General features: G+C 35.9%; 2 pseudogenes; both read left to right on the forward strand.

Moving 5' to 3' along the window:
* The first annotated feature begins 4,974 nt into the window (after positions 1 to 4,974).
* Positions 4,975 to 13,923, forward strand: LOC114053822 (annotated as a pseudogene).
* A 4,177-nt stretch (positions 13,924 to 18,100) lies between these two features.
* On the forward strand, positions 18,101 to 19,207 carry LOC114053823 (annotated as a pseudogene).
* Positions 19,208 to 19,757: the final 550 nt, after the last annotated feature.

The following is a 19,757-nucleotide window of genomic DNA, read 5'->3' on the forward strand; positions in this document are numbered from 1 at the left end:
TGTAGTGACAAAAGGAAACTCCAATATCTTAAATGTCACTGTTGCATAGAAGTCTGGAAAGAAAGATCTCTGAGCTAAGGTAAGCTGGATGCAGTCAAAAAGGGGAAGACAAGTTTAAACATTGACATCTTGGGTATCCATGAGCTTAAATAGATGGGAATGGGTGAATTTAATTCAGGTGATCATTACATATATGACTGTGGGCAAGAATCCCTTAGAAGAAATTAAGTAGCCTTCATAGTCAATAAAAGAATGAGAAAAAAAGTACTGGAAGTATAACTGAATATATACTAAAGTATAATCTTTAAAATGACAGAATAATATAATATCTGTTCAAATCTAAGTTTGCCTTGTTTGTTAAAAATCACATTAATACAAGTCTATGCTCCAACCACTGATACTGAAGAGGTCAAAGTTGGTCAATTCTATGAAGACCTACAATATCATCTAGGAACACCAAAAAAATGTCACATTCATCATAGGAGATTAGAATGCTAACATAGGAAATCAAAGGATAAATGGAATAACAGGCAAGTTTGGCCTTCAGTACAAAATAAAGTAGGGCAGAGACTACTAGCGTTTTGTTAAGATGACTTGCTGGAAACAGCAAACACCCTTTTCCAACAACCCGAAAGGTAACTGACTCTATACATGGACATCACTAAATGTTTAATATAGAAATCAGACTGACTGTGGCTCAAATAATGAGCTTCTTATTACAACATTCAGATTTAAATTGAAGAAAGTAGGGAAAAACACCAGACCACATAGGTATGATCTAAATAACATCTCTTGTGAATATGAAATGGAAGTGATGAATGGATTAAAGGGGTTAGATCTGGTAGATAGAGTGCTTGAAGAACTATTGATGGAAGTTTGCAATATTGTACAAGAGAGAGCAGCAACAATGACAAAAATTCAAAGATAAAGAAAAGCAAGAAAGCAAAATTACTATATGATGGGACCTCACAAATAACTGAGGAAATAATGAAAGAAAAAGGCAAATGAGAAAGGGAAAGGTATACCCAGCTAAATTCATAATTCCAGAGAATAGAAAGAAAGATAAAGGTTGTTTTTTTTAATGAGCAATGCAAAGAAATAAAAGAAAACAACAGAATGGGAAAGACAAGATATCTCTTCAAGAATATTGGAGCTATCAAGGGAACATTTTATGTAAAAATGGTATGATTGAAGATGAAAATGGTGGGTACTTAGCAGAACAGACTAGGAAAAAATGGCAAGAATATAAAGAAGAACTATGCAATAAAACCCTTAACATCACTCATAACCATAATAGTATGGTTACTGATCTAGAACTATACATCTTGGAGAAAGAAATCATGTGGGCCTTAGGAAGCATTGCCAACAATAAGGCTAGTGGAAGTGATAAAATTCCAGGTGAGCTATTTAAAATCCTACTGATGATGCTGTTAAAGTACTGCATGCAATATGCCAGCAAATTCAACAGTGGCCACTGGATTAGGAAATATCAGTTTATGTCCCAATCCTAAAGAAAGACAATGCCAAAAAATGTTGAAATTAGCAAACAGTTGTGCTCATTTCACATGCCAGCAAGGTTATGCTTAATATTCTAAAAACTAGACTTCAGCAATATATGAACCAAAAATAACCACAGGTACAGATTGGTTTTTGAAGAGGCAGAGGAACTAGAAACCAAATTGCCAACATTTGATGAATTATGAGAAAGCAAGGACAATCCCAAAATACATCTACTTCTGCTTCTTTGACTGCACTAAAGCCTTTTGATGGTGTGGATCACAACAGAATGTGGTGAGTTATAAAAGAGATTGAAATACCAAATCATCTTAATTGGGAATGTGTATATGGATCAAGAAGCAACAGTTCAAGAGAGCACATTGGACTTAGATTTAGAGGATCTGGGTTCATGAAACAACTGATTGGTTTCAGATTGGAACTTTATTTATTCAACTTATATTCAGAGTACATCATGTGAAATGCCAGGCTGGATGATTCAAAAGTCAGAATTGAGGTTGCTAAGAGAAATATCAAGAATTTCAAATATGTAGACAATGCAATTCTGATGGCAGAAAGTGAAAAAGAATTGAGAAGCCTTTTGATAAAAGTGAAAGAGGAGAGTGCAAAAGCTGGATTGAAACAGCATTAAAAAAACTAAGATCATGGCAACTGGCCTCATTACTTCCTGACAAATAGAGAGAGAAGAAATGGAAGCAGATTTTATATTCTTGGGCTCAAAGACTACTGCAGATAATGACTACAGTCATGAAATTAAAAGACATTTGCTCCTTGGAAAGAAAACCAAGGCAAATCTGGACAGCACACTAAAAAGCAAAGACATCACCTTGCGAACAAAGGTCTATATAGTCAAAATTATGTTTTTCCCCCAGTAGTAATGTATGCCATTCGAGTTTATCTATGAGGAAAGCTGTATGCCACAGAACTGATACTTTCAAATTGTGGTGCTGGAGAAGATTTTTGAGAGTCCTGTGGATGGAAAGGTGATCAAATAAGTCATTACTTTAAAAAAAATTAATTGAGACTCTTCATTGGAAGGATAAGTATGAAGCTTGAAGCTTAAATACTTTGGCCACATCATGAGAAGGTGGAACTCATTGGAAAAGACCCTAATGTTGGGGAAGATTGAAGACAAAAGGAGAAGGGGATGGCAGAGGATGAAATGGGTAGATAGTGTCACGGAAGCAGCAAACATGAGCTTGGGAGACAGTAAAGGACAGAAGAATCTGGCAGGCTATGGTCCATGGGATCACAATCAGGCAAGACTGAACAGTAACAACAAAATTCTTATAAAACATTCAAATCTGCACATTGTATTAATTAAATACTCTTGCTCAACATGGAGTACTCCTCAAAGAACAATACTAATGATTTATTTCATTCTCCAGAGGATACTTCAAGAGAAGTTGAGTGTTATGATCAAAAGAGGAAGCACATGAAGTTGAGAGGAAAGGTAAGAGAATAAATATTTATTAATTACCTATTATTTTCAAGGCATTATACTAATCCTTTTACAAATTATTTCATTTGTGTAGGAAGTCTATTGGACTTAGATTTAGAGGATCTGGGTTCAATCCTGCCTTTGACACTAGCTATATGACTTTAGGCCATATAACTGGACTCAGCTTGCTCATTTGTAAAATTGGTGGTTTGTTTTAGATGACCTCCAATTCTAGGACCATGTGATCTAATCAACTACCCTGTTAGAGTATGAATAAACACATGTCTACTACTGCTATGCATTTCTCCTCTAAGTTACCATTCCTGCTGGGGTGGGGGAAATTCACTTCCTTTTGCATTTGTTCCACTACGAAAGAAGGTGAAAGGGAAAAGACAAGTGTGGGGGAAATCCTGAAGATCAAAAAAAAGATGAAAGAAGATCTCTCTGGGTTTCATAGGTCACTTTTATAGCCCATGGGGCCAAATGGTTGATTCTCAATCAGTCAATCAGTAGAAGAATGCCCCAGTCTCTGAAACTTAATCATTATCACACTATTAGATATGTTAACACTCCGTAAGGAGCTATAGACTTTGTAATTTTCTCAAGATGATTTGGAGAACTGTTTTTGTGAGGCAATGGGGTTTAGGTGACTTGCCCAGGGTCACATAGCTAGTAAGGGTCAACGGTCTGAGGTCAGATTTGAATTCAGGTCTTCCTGATTCCAGGGCTGGTTCTCTATTCACTCTGCCATGTAACTGCCTCTAGGGAACTTCTTAAATTGATCAGTGATTTTCCTGATCATGCCTTTTATAGTCTAAATTACTATCTTAGCCCTTAAATTACCTGAACAATAATATTTTATAGAAACCTAATAACTCTTATACTTGTCCTAATTTTTCGCCTTCTTTTACCTCTGAGCATGTTAGAATCATTTCATTAACACTGGTTGAGGCCACAGTTCTAAACAAATGCACTTAACTTCTCTTAGTATGAAGAAACACAATGTAAGGTTGTACAGATGGAGACACCAACAACTTGCTAAGTACACTCAATATAATGACATGCCTGTTATTCTGTGGACCTGACAGCAAAAATGGACTTGAAAAGGAGAATTTTCTGTTCACTTAAATATCAGATGATGTTTTCTACCTGAACAGTCCTGAAAACTGGAAGGTTGTGTTAGTAACTGTACTATTAAGCATAGCCAGGGAATTTGAACTCATCCAGGGAAGAAAGAATAGTTGAAGGTCTTGAAGATCTGATTGGACTCCAACTTAAAAAACTGACTAATTCATCGGTGACATACTTAGCACATTTGGAAGACACAATGTTTATAATAATTTGAAAGTCAATAATAATTGATGCATTTCTCCTCATGTGCTAATGAAAACCTAAGCAACATCATCCATTATGCAATGTTGAAAATAATGAGAATAATATTTACAAATATGGTAATAACACATCTCTGAGTGTAAAACCATCTGTCATAATCACAAAAGCTTGTCCTTGCCAAGTTATCAAATTGTTATGCACAGCTCTAAAGACCATTCATGTCTGGTGTTTACCTTCTGCTGATGCCCCAATTTGCAACATGCCTTAGGGTATAGTGGATTTTGCCAGGTCATACAGACACAGTTAACATGGACCCTTACTATCTATTTACTTGATAGAAATTTTCTAGGACTTCAGAGAATAAGAACGATGTGTGGATTGGGGTATGTGGAGTACTGAAAGTTTATTGACATCGAAGTGTGAAAGCATGAACAAGCTAGACAAAGAGACAAGTTGATGCTTCTACTGAGAGTTCAAATGCAATATCCTCTGACAAGTTCTCCTCATCTCTAGCAGGGCAGAATTAGATTATTCTGGCCACATATTCTGATATAGCAGTTTTGCAGAGTGCCTTCCTTTATGTTTGAGTGCTAGTTTTTTTTTTGTTTTCCCCACCTGCAAATGGCAGAAAGGAGCCATAACTGAGTAAGAATGAATTGGAGCAAGTCCACATACAGTCACTAAGAATGAGGTTGTCTCATGGGAAGTCGGGTTCTGGTAGCACTAGCAACACATTGAACCAACTGACAAAAGAGTGGATGGCAGAATGCAAAGAAGTCATTTCACTATTTGACAAAGAATAGAGATGGTACTACAACAACAAAGAAAGTGGAGCCAGTATTGAGGTCACTTAGGCAGAAACTCACAGAAGATAAATTATAGAATTTGATTAATGAAGTAGTTACTGATGGTAATGGCCCAATTGCTGCTCCAGAATTTCTGACAATGATGGCAAGAAAAATGAAAACATAGACAGTGAAGAAGAAATTAGAGAGGCATTTCATGTATTTGATAGGGATAGAAATATATCAGTGCAGCACTTCACCATGTGATAACAAGTCTTGGAGAAAAGTTAACAGATGAAGAGTGTTTTGAAATGTTCAGGGAAGCAGATATTGATGATGGTCAAGTTATCTTGTACAAAGGATGACAGCAAAGGTCATTATACAGAATGTGTTAATTTTTTTGTACAAAATTTTTTTTCACTTTTCTTTCTTTGTAATTTATCTGTAAAAGGTCACCCCCATCTCCCACTATAAAAAGAACATGTATTTGTAGTAATTAGGACTTAATTCCTCCATGTTTTTCTTCCTTTGTCTTGTGGGCATTGTCCAGAACTTTATTTTGGAAAATTTATCATGTAATATGTTCCATGTTGCTTGCTTTAGATAGACTGAAGCTCTCCTACATATTTAAACTTAGATAAAGTTGGCAAAATGAGAGAATACTTGGATTATGCCTTTCTATTTTTTATAGTAGTTTTCTTTAGGAGTTGTCAGCTTTGCTGTTGAACTGTTGTGTAGATCACAACCTATATCTTCTCCACAAAGATATCTTGGAAGATTTTGAGCATCCTGCTCATCATCTCTTATATCACAATTGTATACCACACCTTGTTCAGCCATTCCCTAGTTGATGGCTATCCCTTTCATTTCCAATTTTTTGCCATCACAAAAATTCACTACTATAAGTATTTTTGTACATATAGATCATATAGATCCTTTTCCTTTTTTAACTTCTTTTAGGATACAGACCTAGTAATGGCATAGCTGGGTCAAAGCATGTGCAGTTTTATAGCTTTTGGAGCATAGTTACAAATGATGTCCAGAACGGTTGAACTACTTCACAACTCCACCAACAGTGCATTAGTGTCCCAAATTTCCCACATCCTCTCCAACATTTGTCATTTTCCTTTTCTGTCACTATTTCTTGTACTGCTGCTCCTGTACTAGAAAATGTTTTCTTCTATTATTACTCAGATTTTAAACTTTGTTTAGCCATTTATCAAAATTAAAAAAACCCCAATGGCATAATTTGCATCAAATCCATTCCAAGTTCTATATGTTTTCAAAATTTAGAATTACAATTAAAAATAGAATGAGTTGGACAATTTATGAAAAGTTTTCTTGCCACAAAGTAGACTTCATCTGGATTGCAAATTGTGTATTCAATTACACTATTAATTTGTTGTGAAAAGCAATATTACATAGTGAATAGATGGACAGTCTTGGAGGCAGAATTCTACATTTGGAAGTTTTTGTACTAGAAGTTCCCTATGCTTATAAAAGAAAAGGTCTAGAATGTATTTCTCCTCTTAAAATTAGATTATGATCCTCTTTATCATTTTAAATATGATAATACATGCATATGTTCTTTAAAAATATAATTTAATTTCTTGACACTTTCTTCTATTTACAAAATAAATGCATGATGATGATGATGATAATGATGATGACATGGTAAAACAACCACAGCATTCTAATGTGGCCCTTGATAAGCTTAGGTAATGGAAACAGCAGCTAAGAAATAGACATTGCTATGGAGAAAATCAAAGCAAGTGCACATAGAATGATTACAAAGAGCATAAGGAATTGGAAAGTCTGTAAGCCACTAAGGACTAGGATGGATATTAAAGAACAAAATTGCCCTTAACCATTGGTTGGGGAGAGGCTTTTAAACATTTTGCATTGCACACAAGATAAAATTCAATCAGGAATAAAATATTTGCTGTGATGGATAAGACAATATGAATGGAAAACAAAGAGAAGGTAGAATTACTCTTATTTTGTGTTCAACTTTATTTCTAAGAGGAAAGCTCTATAATGAGATATAGTCAGAGAAGATGGTTAATAGAGAATCACAGCAAGGATAAATAGATAGCAAGGAAACAAATGACTGACCTCAATTATTTCAAGTCATCAGGTTCAAATGAACTACAACTCAAAGCAAAAAAAAAAAAACTTAGGGATTTACAGGAAAAAGTCATGAATAATAAAAGTGATGCAAGACTGACAATGGGAAAACTTTGCCCTTCTTTTCAAAAAGAGGAAAAAAGTAGATTATTCAATTGATTAGCTGAGGGACTCAAACTCAGTATTTGAAAAAATCTAGAAGCAACAATTAAAGGGGTTGTATATAAAATTTGGAAAGGGAAATAATGATCACTATAAACTTGCAGGTATATAAAAAGAATAAACTCTGCTAGGATAATGTCATTACCTTTCATGGCATGTTCACTAGACCTGTGCATGTGAAGTAACAAAGAGTATGTCTTTAAAATCTTCCAAGATACCTTTGTGGAGAAGATATAGGTTGTGGTTTACATAACATTTCAGTGAAGAGAGTTTGGGATGAACTGGTCTTGAAAATCTTCAAAAGTTCAGAGATGGAGTAGGTATAACAAGGACTAGTAAAAAGTGTATTTAACTCAAAGAGACTGACCTAAAAAAAAAAAAAGAAAAAGAAAAGGGAGTAAATTGCCAACATATATCTTCCAAAATAGAAATACAGAGGAGCTAAAGTGAAAGAAGAAGAATAGCAATAGAAATGCTGAGAAATTAACAGAAATACATTTTTCAGCAGTGAAACCTATGACTTCAATTGTCTATACAATAATGTATGAAGTACAAGTAACAACAAAGGCAGAAGTAGTAATTTTAATGTTGGTGAACATTAAATTTGACCTCATAATTACCACTAAGGTATGAAAGGATGAGACCCAGAGCTAAAATGTGACTCTGGAAAGCTATCTTTTTTATCCAAAAAGAACAGGATAGTTAAAAATGTGGGAGGAGCAGCGTAGCATTATATATTCAGAAAGGACAGAATAGCATTATACCGGATGTCCAAAAAGTCATTGTGTAGTTTTTATTTTATTTTTATTTTCATTCCAAATTCTCTCCCTCCCTTCACTCCCACCTTCATGCACTGAGAATGCAAGAAATACAATACCAAATATATTGTACAACTGAAATTATGCAAAACATATTTCTTTATTGGTCATGTTCTAACAAAAAACAAGAAAAACAAAGGAGAAAAATATGCTTCAATCTTTACTCTGAGCCCATGTTTTCTATCTAAAGGTGGACAGCATTTTACATCATGACTCTTTTGGCATTGTGGTGGATCATTGTATTGATCAGAATTACTAAGTCTCACAGTTGATTATCTTTATGGTATTTCTGTTATAGTGTAAATTGTTCTTGTTCTGCTCACTTCATTTTGCTTCAGTTCTTATAAGGTTTTTTTCCCCCTGAAACCATCTCCTTCATTATTTCTTACAGCACAATAGTATTCCATCACATTCATATACCATAACTCATTCCAACCAATTTACGGGCATCCCCTTGGTTTCCAATTCTTTACAGCCATGAAAATGCAAATATTTTTGTGCATATTGTCTTTTTCCTGTTTTCTTGTTCTTGATCTCTTTAGGGTATAGCTCTAATAGTAGTATTACTGGTCAAATGGCATGCACAGTTTACAGCCCTTTGGACATTGTTTCAAATTGTTTTCCAAAAAGGTTGACCAAGCTGACAAGGCATTAACAGTGCATTGCAGTATTTATATTCTCACACCTGTTTTAGCATTAGTCAGTTTCCTTTTCTGCTGTCTTAGCCAATTTGATGGTGTGAGGAGGTACCTCAGAGTTGCTATAATTTGAATTTCTCTAATTATTAGTGATTTAAAGCATATTTCACATGACTATTGATAGCTTTTATTTGTTCCTCTGACAAACCCCTGAACACATCCTTTGGTTATATTAATTATGGAATGGCTCTTTTTTTTTATAAAGTTGGGTAATTCTCTGCATATTTGAGTAATTAGACCATTATCAGAAATTTTTGCTTTAAATTTTTTTTCTGCCACTTTCCTGCTTTTCTTTAATTTTGGTTGCATTCGTTTTATTTCTGCATTTTTTTAAAATTGTGTAATCAAAATTTTGGCCATGAGCTCTTCCCCATTCATAGATTTGACAAGTAACTTTTTTCATACTCCCTTAATTTGTTTATGGTATAACCTTTTTTGTTTAAATTATGTACCCATTTTGAGCTTATTTAGTTATATGGTGCAACATGTTGGTCGATGACTAATTTCTGCCAAATTGCTTTCTAGTTATCCCAGAAATATTTGTTAAATGTCGAATTCTTACCATAAAAGCTGGGATCTTTGGGCTTATCAAATACTAGGCTACTGTGCTTATCTGCTTCAGTATATTATGTATTTGATCCATTCCATTGATTAACCACTCTATTTTTTTCCAGTACTAAATTAGTTTTATAATTACCACTTTGTAGCATAGTGTGAAGTCTGGCACTGCTGGTTATCTCTTTCATCATATTTTTTCTATTAATTACCTTGATAGGCTTAACTTTTTGTTACTCCAGTTGAATTTTGTTAGTTTTTAATTTTATTTTTATTAATTAATTTTGAATTATCACCCATCACTTCCAAAAGCTTCTGAGTTTTAAAATTTTCTCACCCCCTTCCCTACCTTCTTCCCCAAGACAGTGTGTAATTTGATATAGGCTACACATATACATTCCTATTAAGCATTTCCACATTAGTGATGTTGTAAGGAAGAATTAGAACCAATAAAAGGAACCACCAGAGAAAGGAAACAAAACACAGCAGAAGAAAAAAAATAGAAAATAGTATGCTTCAGTCTGCATTTAAATTCCATAGTTCTTTCTTCTTTGTGGATAGCATTATGAGGCCTTTGGAGATGTCTTAGATCCTTGTAGTGCTGAGCACAGTTGAGTCTATCAATATCAGTCATTGCACAATGTGGCTTTTACTGTGTACAACATTCTCCTGGTTCTACTCACTTTACTCAGCATCAGACCATACAAGTCTTTCCAGGTTTTTTCTGAATTCTGCTTGTTCATCATTTCTTATAGCACAATAGTATTCCACAACTGCTCAGCCATTTCCCAATTGATAGGCATCCTCTCAATTTCCAGTTCTTTGCCATAGTTGGTATAAGAATCTTTTAAAAATGTATGCGGGTCCAGTCATAAAATGAACTCTTCTGCCTTTAAAATTATCAGACAGATATTTTAAAAATGAGAAAAATAATTTCACTGTCTTTACCACTATCAATTAAATTTATATGTAAAATTCTTAATCCGGTTTTGAGAACTTATTACTAAACCATACTCAAAGCCTGAATTTCCATTATAGATAAATTTGGAAACCAATCATATATACTTCATAAAGAAAATAGTCTGGGGCAGCTAGCTGGCACAGTGGATTGAGCACTAGTCCTGGAGTCAGGAGGACTCAAAGAAATGCCATGCCAAAGTTATGTTTCTGTCTTTATCTCTTTTGATAAGATCTATTTTTGTTTTTGCTTTGTCTGAGATCAAGATTACAATCCCTGCTTTTTTTTACTTCAGCTGAAGTTTAATATATTCTGCTCCAGCCTTTTACTTTTGCCCTCTGTGTATCACTCTTTTTCAAATGTGTTTCCTGTAAACAACATATTGTAGGATTATGGTTTTTAATTCATTCTGCTATCTGCTTCTGTTTTATAGGAGAGTTCATCCCATTCACATTCACAGTTATGATTGTCTTTCTCTCCATCCTCTCCCCTCCCATTTATGCTTTTCTTTCTCCTTTCTCCTTTTTCCTCCTCACTAGTGTTTTGCTTTTGACCACCACCTTCCTCAGTCCCTCCTCCCTTCTATTAGCCCTTTCCCTTTTCTTTCCCTTTACCCTTACTGCTTCTTCCCTCCCTTCTATTCCTCCTCCCTTTTCTTTCCCCTTTTCCCTTCTACTGCCTATAAGACAAGTTATATTTCTATACCTAACTGATTATGTTATTCCCTTCTTGAGCAAAATCTGATGAGAGTAACATTCAAACAATGCTCATCTCCCTCCCTTCTTTCCCTCTGCTGTAATAGGTTTTTGCGTCTTATCCTGTAATGTAATTTACTCTTGTCTGCCTCCTCCTTTCTCAGTACATTTTCTTAGATCAGATTAATCCACTTACTTGGTTGCATTTAACCCACTTGATTAGATTTATTTTTTATCATTATATCAAAGTCAACTTATATCCACCCCCTTTATGTTTACTCCTTTAACATGGTGTAATAACAATACAGTTCTCAAGAGTTACAAAAGTCATCTTCCCTTGTAGGGATGTAAACAGTTTGCCCTTATTAACAACATATTGTATTTTTCTGTCCCATTTACCATTTTATGTCTCTCTTGGGTCTTGTATTTGAAGACAAAATTTTCTGTTGAGCTCTGGTCTTTTTATCAGGAAGGTTTGGAAGTCCCCTATTTCATTGAATACCTATCTCCTCCCCTGAAAGATCATGCTCATTTTCGCTGGGTAGTTGATCCTTGGTTGTAATCCAATGTCCTTTGCCTTACGGAATATCGTATTTTATGCCCTATGGTCTTTTAATGTAGAAGCTGCAAGGTCCTGGGTAATCCTGACTGTGGCTCCATGATATTTAAATTTTTTCTTTCTGACTGCTTGCAGTATTTTCTCTTTGACCTGGTAATTTTGGAATTTAGCTACCATATTCTTTGCCATTTTCAATTTGGGATCTCTTTCAGGAGGTGATTGGTGAATTCTTTCAATAACTATTTTACCCTCTGGTTCTAGGACCTCAGGGCAGTTTTCCTTGATGATTTCCTGAAGGATGTTGTCTAGGCTCTTTTTTTCATCATGATTTTCAGGTAGAGCAATAATTTTTAAATTGTCTTTCCTGGATCAATTTCCAGTTGTTTTACCAATGAGGTATTTTATGTTTTCATCTATTTTTTCATTTTTTTTGTTTCTGTTTGACTGATTCTTGCTCTCTCATAGAGTCATTAGCTTCCATTTGCCCAATTCTAATTTTTAACAATTTGTTTTCTTCTATTAGATTTTGTATCTCCTTCCCCATTTGACCAATTGTATTTTTCAGGGATTTGTTTTCTTCAGTGTACTTTTTTTCCAGTTGGTCAAATGTATTTTTAAGGACTCTTCTACCTCTCTCATTCCTTCTTGAACTCTTCTAAGAAGACTTTTTGGGCTTCAGACCAGTTCATATTCCCTTTGGAGGTTCCAGATGTGGGTTTGTTGACAATGTTGTCCTCTTCAGAATTTCTGCCTTAATCTTCACTCTTCTCATAATATGAATCTATGGTACATTTCTTTTTGCTCATGGTGTTTCCTTATTTCCTGGCCTTTAAAAGGATTGAACTCTCCTGCTGGGGAGCAGAGGGCACTAATCCAAGCTTCTTGTGTTGGGAAACTAGGTCTTAGTCACTGACTTTGTGTTCTGGGGCCTCCAATGTTGGCAATTGGAGGCTGTAGGGTTCTGGCAGCTTACCTGTTGTTGAGCTGGAATCAGCAAGACTGGAACTCAAGGGCAATTCTAGGTTGCCTGCTTTTCCTTTCCTTTTGCTTTCTTCAGCTCCTTTCAGATGGTTGTTGCAGGGTGTTTATCTGCCTGGGGCCCTTCATAGTGCTGTTTCCCTTATTTTTGCTGAGGTGCTGGGAGACCCAGTTGCTATAGAATGTTGAGGCACCTGGTGGTTTTCTGAGCTGGTTTCCACCAGTTCCCCCTCCCTCACTGAGGCACTCAGAGGTCCAGGTGTTGGCATTTGCCTGCTCCACCACCTGGGTTTCAGGATCTCCTCCTGGTGTGCTAAAATGGGGCTTTCTGCTAGCTTGTTGGGACAACTCCCATTCTGTTCTGCTCCCCTTCTCCTGGGGCAAGATGGGCCTTTCCTGTTAATCCCTCAAGGTACCTGGGCTACTGGACTGCTGCTCCCCATCTTTCTTCTGGTTCAGCTGTTCTAGGGTTTTTCCTGGGGTGATATTTTCTGGGCTTTCAGAGGTTGATAGGGGAGGGTGAGAGCGACTACCTTTTTACTCGTCATCGTGGCTCCCAGAAGCGGAAGTTCCCAATTGTATTTCTTAGGGACTTGTTTTCTTCAGTGTGCTTTTTTTTCCAGTTAGCCAATTGTATTTTTTAGTGGCTTGTTTTCTTCAGTGTACTTTTTTTCTGGGTGACCAATTGTATTTTTTAAGGACTTGTTTTCTACAGTTAATTTTTGTCCTTCTTTTTCCAATCTATTGACTCTCTCTTGCATACCTCTCATCTCTTTTCCCATTTTTTCTTCTGCCTTTCTCATTTGACTTTTAAAATCCTTCTTGAGCTCTTCTAAGAAGGCTTTTTGGGCTTCAGACCAGTTCATATTCCCTTTTGAGGTTCCAGATATGTGTTTGCTGACAATATTGTCCTCTTCAGAATTTCTGCCTTGATCTTAACTGTTCTCATAATATGAATCTATCATCCATTTCTTTTTGCTCATGGTGTTTGCTTATTTTCTGGCCTTTAAAGAGATTGCACTCTCCTACAAGGGAGCAGAGGACACTGACCCAAGTTTCTTGTGTTGGGAGCCTACAGCCTGGTCATTAGCTTTGCGTGCTGGGTCCTCTGATGTTGGCAGTTGGAGGCTGTAAGGTTCTGGCAGCTTACCTGGTTTTGGGCTGGAATCAGCAACACTGGAAGTAAGGTAAGATTGGATAGTCTGGCCCCTGGATGTTGCCTGCTTTTCCTTTCCTTTTGCTTTCTTCAACTCCTTTCTGATGGATGTTGCAGGATGATTATCCACCTAGGGCCCCCTAGAGTGCTTCACACAGTTTTGTTGAGGCACTGGGAGACTTCTGTAGAATGCCAAGGCACCTGGTGGTTTTCTGAGCTGGTTTCTACCAGTACCTCCACCCTCACTGAGGCACTCAGGGGACCAGGTGTTGGTGTTTGCCAGCTCCACCACCTGGGTTTCAGAATCTCCTCCTGGTATGCTGAGGTGGGGTTTTCCACTAGCTTGCTGGGATACCTCCTGTTCTGTACTGCTCCCCCTCCCCCAGGGCAAGAGGGACCTTTCCTGTTAATCCCTCAAGCTACCTGGGCTACTGGACTACTGCACCCCATCTTTTTTTCTGGTTCAGCTATTCAAAGGATTTTTTCTGGGGTGATATTTTCTGGGCTTTCAGAGGTTGATAAGGGAGGACAGGACCGACTTACTTCTTACTCCACCATCTTGGCTCCCAGAAACGCAATCTTAAAAATCAGTTGAATTTTGTTATTTTTTTCTAGCTCTATAAAATAATTATTTTATAGTTCGGTATAGCACTGAACAAGTAAATTAATTTGGGTAGTATTGTCATTTTTATTACATTGGCTTGTTCTACCCATGAGCACTTAATATTTCTCAAATTATTTACAATGTTATTTGTATAGAGTGTTTTGTGATTGTGTTCACATAATTTTTGTATGTCTTGGAAGTTATAGACTCACAAGCATTTTACCTGTCTGCAGTTCTTCTAAATGAAATTTATCTTCATATCTCTTCCTGTAGGTTTTCTTGATAATATGTTAAAAAATGCTTATCATTTGTCTGGGTTTATTTTATATCCTGCAACTGTGCTAAAGTTGTTAATTGTTTTGACAATTTTAGTTTATTCTCTAGAGTTCTCTGTGTATAATATTATGTCATCTGAAAAAAATGATAACTTTGATTCCTCATTGTCTATGCTTATCCTTTCAAAATGCTATTCTTGTCCTCTTGTTATAGCAAGCATTGCCATAATGAATAAAGATGGTGATAATAGACATCCTTACATTACCCCTGATCTTATAGGAAATATCTTCTAGCTTATTTCCATTATAGATGATTCTTGCTCTTGGTTTTAGATAGATACTACTTATCATTTTAAGAAAAGCTCCATTTTTTCCTATAATTTCTAGTATACTTAATAGGAATGGGTGTTGAATTTTGTCATAAGCTTTTTCCTCATTTGTTGACATGATCATATGATTTTGATTGTTTTTGTTATTTTTATAACCAATTATGCTTATAGTTTTCCTAATAATGAACCAGCCCTGCATTCTTGATATAAATCCAGGCTAGTCATAATTTATGATCTTTGTGATACATTGCTTTAATCTACTTGCCAACATTTTATTTAAAAATTTTGCCTCAATATTCATTAGGAAAGTTGGTCTATACTTTTCTTTCCATATCTGTGCTTTCCATATCTGTGTTTCAAAATCATATTTGTATCAGAGAAGGAGCTTGATAGGATTCCTTCTTTACCTACTTTGAATTTTTTTTTAAATTTTAGTTTCAAATTCTCTCCCTCCCTCTTATTCTTCTTCACCCTTTGAGAAGTCAAGAAATATGATACCCATTATATGTATGAAGTCATAAAAAACATATTTCCACATTTTCTGTGTTGTGAAAAGGGGAACAAAGCAAAAAAAATAAAGAAAGGTAAAGAAAATATGCTTCAATCTTTTCTCTGAATTCATTAGTTCTCTCTCTCTCTGGAGATGGATAGCATTTTTCATCAAGAATACTTTGAAATTCTCATGGATCATTCTGTTAATTGGAGAAAACTAAGGCTTTCACAGTTGATTGTCATTACAATATTGATGTTACTATTTATAGCACAGTTTGTATAATATTAGAACTAATTGTTTTTTAATTATTTAGTAGAATTCTTTACAAATCCATCTGGTCCTTTTTTTGTTCCTTAGGGAGCTCATTTATGGCTTATTCAATTTCTTTTTCTAATGTAAGGATATTTAAGTATTGTATTTCCTTCTCTGCTAATGTGTTCAATTTATAGTTTTATAAATATTCATTGATTTCACTAAGATTATCAATTTTATTGGCACATAGTTGGGGAAAATAGTTCTTAATAATTGCTTAAATTTCATCTTCATTGGTTGCACCCTTTTCATTTTTAATACTGGCAATTTGGTATTTTTCATTTTGAAATAAAATTAGACAAAAGTTTATCTGCTGTTTTGTATTTAAGATAAAACTAGCTTGAGGGAGACTTCCAGGAACCAAGATGGCTGAGTAAGCAGTAAATTGCAATAACTCTCCCATATTCACCTCTAAACAACCAAAACAAAAAAAAAAAAAAGAAAAGAAAAGAAATGGTGGAACAGCAGAAGCAGCAAAAAGATAAGGTGAAACAATTTTCAGCACAAGAATCTTGGAAGATTGGCATAAAAGGTCTGTCTCACTTGGATAAAAGGGGAACACAGCCCACAATAGGAAATCTCCCAGCAAGCCAGTAGCAAGACCCAACTCAGCAAACCAGCAGGAGATCCTGAGTCCCACTGCAGTGGAACAAACAAACACCAACACCAGGAAGCCCCACATGCCTCAGCATAGCCAGGGGTACCAGCAGGCTCCAGCTCCAAGAGCTTCAGGGTAGCCCCAGGCAAACAGGCAGCCTTCAGTGGCCAGATCACCACATGTCTCAATGTAGCCCAGGGGAAATGTAGAAACACCCCAGAGGCCTCAGTACATGCCAAATACAACCAATAGAACCCTGGCTCACCACCAGGTAAGGTGCCAGACCCCTATGGCCTCCAGCTCAGCACAGGATATAAGGTGAAATTGAGGGAATAACATAAAGTAATTAAGGCTTGAGAAAGAGGAGTACACTGGGGGCAAAAGAAAGGGGGAGGTAGAATGCAGTAAGTTATTTCACATGAAGAGGCATGAAATTATAATGGAGGAAAAATGGGAGGGTTGGCAATGGGCATTGCTTGAATATTACTTTCATCAGAATTGGCTCAAAGAGGGAATAACAAACATGGTCAGATGAATATGGAAATCTATCCTGCCTGACTGGAAAGTAGGAGGAGAGGTGATTAAGTGGGGGAGGGGCCTGTCAGAAGAGAGGGCAGACTGGGGGAGGCAATAGATACAAGCAAAACACCTTCTGGAAGGGAAAAGAGAGAGAGGAGAAACAGGAGGAAAAATAAGGTGGAAGGAAATAAACAATAATCATAACTGTGAATGTGAATGGGATAAACTCTCCTCTAAAAAGAAACAGATGGCAGAATGGATCAAAAACCAGAAACCTGCAATATGTTGTTTACAAGAAACACAGTTGAAACAGAGACACATACAGAGTAATGAGAAGGAGCTGGAGTAGAATCTATTATGCTTCAGCTAAAGCAAAAAAAGCAGGAGTGGCAAACCTGATCTCAGACAAAAGAAAAGCAAAAATAGATCTAATTAAAAGAGACAAGAAAGTAAACTTTATCTTGCTAAAAGGTACCTTAGACAATAAAGCACTATCAATCCTAAACATATATGCATTGATTGGTAAAGCATCCAAATTGTTAAAGGATAAGTTAAGTGACTTGCAGGAAGAAATTGATATCAAAATTATACTAATGGGGGCTCCTCAACTATCACCTCTTAGAACTTGATAAATTCAACCAATACATAAAGAAGAAAGAAACTAAGGAGGTGTACATTAGAAAAGTTAGATATGACAGCTCTTTGAAGAAAACTGAATGAGAACAGAAAGGAATATACCTTTTTCTCAGTGGTACATGGAACCAATACATAAAATAACCATGTATTAGGGCATAAAAACCTCAAAATCAATTGTAGAATGACAGAAGTGCTAAATGTATTTTTTGGATCAAAATGCAATAAAATTACATTCAACAAAGGGCAGTGGAAAGATAGATTAAAATTAATTGGAAACTAAATAATCTAACCCAAAGAATAAATGAGTCAAAGAACAAATCTTAGAAACAATCAATAATGTCATTAAAGAGAATGACAATAATGAGACAGTGTAACAAAATTTCTGAGATGCAACCAAAGCAGTACTTAGGGGAAATTTTATTTCTCTAAATTCTTACATCAACAAAATAGAGAAATAACAGATACATGAATTGGGCATGCAACTAAAAAAAAAAATAGAAACATAACAAATTTAAAATCCCTAATTGAGCTTTTTCCTTCACTCCTTCCACTAAGATGGCATCCTGTAATGAAGGTACCAGCTCTGGCTCCACCAGTTTGACTTCTGCAACCGGCACTGCCTCCCGCAAAGGAAAAGGCAAAAGCAGCTTGGGAGATTCAGCTGTGAAGGAAGTGCAGATCAACAGATTGGTTATTTTGAAAATAATTATACATTACCAAGAAGAAGGACAGGGAATGAAGTTGTCCAGGGAGTACTTTTGGGTCTGGTGGCAGAAGACAGACTTGAAATCACCAATTGTTTTCTCTTTCCCCAACACTCAGAGGATGATGCTGATTTTGATAAAATCCAATATCAGATGGAAATGATGCTCAGCCTTCAGCACATAAATATCAATCATCTTCATGTTGGTTGGTACCAGTCAACATACTATGGCTCTTTTGTCACCCATGTTCTCCTGGATTCCCAATTCAGTTATCAACCTGCAATTGAAGAGTCTGTAGTTCTCATCTATGATACCATAAAAACTGCTCAAGGGTCTCTATCTTTGAAGATTTATAGGTTGACTCCTAAGCTGATTGAAGTTTTTAAAGAGAAAGATTTTTCTCCTGAAGAATTGAAAAAAGCAAACATCACCTTTGAACACATTTGAAGAAGTGCCGATTACAGTTAAAAATTCACATCTGATCAATGTACTAATGTGGAAATTAGAAAAGAAATCAGCTGTGGCAGATAAACATGAATTGCTCAGTCTAGCTAGCAGTAATCACCTGGGGAACAGCCTGCAATTGTTGATGGATAGAGTGGATGAAATGAGTCAGGATACTGTTAAATATTACACCTATGTGAGAAAAATCAGTGATCATCAACAATGGAAACATTAGTATCAGCAATGCTGTCAGCAGAAGAATATACAGCACCAGAGCAGAGGAGAACCTCCTCTTCCTGAAGAGGACATGTCTAAGTTCTTCAAACCTCCTCAGCCACCTGCTAGGATGAATTCATTCCTTATCACAGGCCAAATTAACAGTTACAGCCAAAACATCAAAGAGTTCACTGCATAGAACTTGGGCAAACTCTGCATGACTCAGGCTCTCCAAGAGGAAGAGAAAGAGGAAACCCATGACTTCTGGTTTGATAAGCTATTTCCAGAAAAGGTGTGAATACTTATTCTGAGATTACCTACAGAGAACTCTTCCAAGAAATAGAATTTTTTTAAAAATTTTGTTATTAATTTATTTTGATTTATCAACAATCATTTCCATAAGCTTCTGAGTTTTAAATGTTTCTCTCCCTTCCTCTCCTCCTTCCTCTCCAAGATGGTGCATAATCTGATATAGGCTATACATATATATTCCTATTAAACATATTTTCACATTAGTCATGTTAAAGAAAGAAGTAGAACCAATAGGAGGAATCACAAGAAAGAGGAAACAAAACAAAACAAGAAAAAAATAGCAAAGAGTATGCTTTGATCTGCATTCAAGCTTCATAGTTTCTTCTTTGCATGTGGATAGCATTTTCCATCATGAGACTTTTGGAGATCCTTGCATTGCTGAGATCCTTTAGATCCTTGCATAGCTGAGAAGGGCTAAGTCTATCAAAGTTAGTCATCGCACAACGTGGCTGTTACTGTGTACAACATTCTCCTGGTAGAATTTTTTAATGAAAATGACAGTACTCATTTGATATCATTAACTCACTTTGACAGTA

The sequence above is a fragment of the Vombatus ursinus genome, unplaced genomic scaffold (genome assembly GCF_900497805.2).
Source record: "Vombatus ursinus unplaced genomic scaffold, bare-nosed wombat genome assembly UNPS02014812.1, whole genome shotgun sequence".
Taxonomy (NCBI): domain Eukaryota; kingdom Metazoa; phylum Chordata; class Mammalia; order Diprotodontia; family Vombatidae; genus Vombatus; species Vombatus ursinus.